This window comes from Montipora capricornis, chromosome 7 (assembly GCF_036669925.1).
Source record: "Montipora capricornis isolate CH-2021 chromosome 7, ASM3666992v2, whole genome shotgun sequence".
NCBI classification, from domain to species: domain Eukaryota; kingdom Metazoa; phylum Cnidaria; class Anthozoa; order Scleractinia; family Acroporidae; genus Montipora; species Montipora capricornis.
The window spans coordinates 6,971,380-6,973,879 of NC_090889.1; positions in this window are offsets into that span (position 1 = coordinate 6,971,380).

A 2,500-nucleotide genomic window follows, 5' to 3' on the forward strand; every position below is an offset into this window, starting at 1 on the left:
CAGTTGTTGACAATCACTGGGAAAACTTCCTCAGACTGCTGAAAATTGAAGAAATTGTATTTGCACCAAGAACAAGCATTCAGCTAGCAGCATATCTTGCAGTTCTCATTGAAGAGTATCTTGAGGGATTCAAAGAACTTCATGAGAGACGACACCTTCCAAAGCACCACAACATGGTCCACTACCCAACGCAAATTGCTAGGTACTTCTAGAATAAACTTTTCAGGGGGAAAGGTTTTCCAATGTTCACTAAAGAAAAATTCTTAGGGGTTGAAATATGATCTAGACTAAAACAGAACATTGTTACTTATATTTTGAAGTCATTTAATTACTAAAGGTTCAACTTCATATTTGTTGGTGTTAATTTGTAGGAGAGGGCCACTGGTGAGAAACTGGGCAATGCGATTTGAAGCAAAGCATCACTACTTCAAGAGGCTAGCTGACAAAAGCAACAATTTTAAGAATATTACTTATTCTTTGCCCAAGCGCCACCAGGCTTTGCAAGCATACTTGCTACAGTCCTCGGCAGGAAACTTCTTGCGAATGTCTTTGGAAGTTGGCCCAGGTACAGAATATTTAATAAATGAGTCTCTTACTTGTTACACGAAAAAAAGTTCTAGAATATCAGCATAAAGTACTGTGCAAAAGTAATGAGAGCGAATTTCGACGAATTTCGAGACATTTCGCCACTTTTCGACGAAAACCAGCGATTTTTGGAACGAAACGAAATATCGCCGAACTTTCGACGAATTTTCGAAAGCGCTATTGTCTGGACACTTTCGAAATTTCGAAATTGTATGCGAATGTTCCAGCGAAAATTCGAACAACAATTTGAACGACAATTTTGATTCTCGACATTTCGAGGGAAATGTTTCGAAATTTCGAAGAATGCTCGAAGCGTGTTTTGAAGTTTTGAAGAGTGCAGCGAAATTTCGAGGCTGAGGCAAGTACATTGTAACAGCTGAGGCGGCACGCGCAAGCCGTCAAGATAACTAACGCAACTAACAGAGACTCGAACGCTCAAGATTCCTCTGACTAACACCGAAATGCGTTAAAATAAACTCTCCATTGCACTAGTTCAACAGTTACTAGTAATAATTAGTACAAACAAATTTATTCAAACAGACTACACAAACGCTGCCAAAACTTCAGAAAAAGTAGCAACAAACAAACTAGGGAAGATTAATTTGTTGGCAACTGTGTGTGTATTTTTGCATGTAATCTAGGTAGATTTCAGATTCGTTTTCTTTGTTTTGGGAATGCAATGTAAACCTTAAATAAACCAGATGATGCATCAAGATTTGTCTCTTACATTTACTTAGTTTTACAGCTAGTCTCCTACGCAGCCGTTCTTATATAGTGTCGTCACGCGTTGTGTGATGACACTAGTTTTACAGCCCGCGGCAAATAATACACATTTGTCATAATTTTTTTACGTTGGTGAATTGTTGAACCGATTCTATGTTTCTCTGAAATCATTCACATTTTCGAACTACTGGTATGCAAGTGAAAGCGCTTTTTGTCTATGAAGAGGATCAAAACATTGCAAGCTTGACCTTCAATCGGAGTTAGATTTCAACCAGAAATATCAGGACGTTACAAGTCGATCAAAGTCGATCATCGAAAACGTAGTCGATAAGTCGATAATACTCGATATTTGTCAATAATTGTCAATCAACAAGTTTAATTTGTCGATAAAAGTCGATAATCACAAGATTTTCAACTGAATATCGATTTTATCGACAAAAATGCTGACACATTTTTCAATCGCCCATGAAAATGTAAACAGCTTTAAAGTAAATCCGTATGACAATAAAGTTGAATAAAAAACTGTAAATCAATAAATAAATGTAAATCGGTAAAATAAAGTCTTGGCATAGCCAATCCTGCTTCATTAAACTGTGCTTGGCAACTGTAGCCTCGTCTCCCGCTATAAACCTTTTTTTTTTTTGTATTTCCGATACTTGTCGATTGAAATCGATCAAAGTCGATAATCACAAAAAATTGTGTGATCGACGTTTATCGACATCCGATATTTGTCGATTGATTAGTATCGAATTTGATCGACAACGATCGACTTTTATCGACTATCGAAATTATCGACTTGTAACGTCCCGAAAATATGCATGCGTAATCCAGATCGTGGAGTTTTACAATCCCGCTTGTTGTCATTATGATTCAGTCCTTGAAGGTTTGTTTTGTCTAAAAACAAACGGGCAGTTACTCTACTGAAGCAGGGTGCGGGATAAATCTCTGTAGCTCATTTTTGAAACGCTCTTCAGTCATGGTGTAAATAAATCAACAAAGCGCGTTTGGTTCCGAGTTATGTATGTTACTGCAATGATAATGTACAGTGTATTTTTAACGACAGTTCACTGCTTCGAAAATTCGAAGAAACGAAAGTTCATTTCTTCGAAATTTCGAAAGTAAGAAAAGTTCGTTTCTTCGAAATTTCGAAAGAGTTCGCAAGAAGGAAAGTTCGTTACTTCGAAATTTCGAA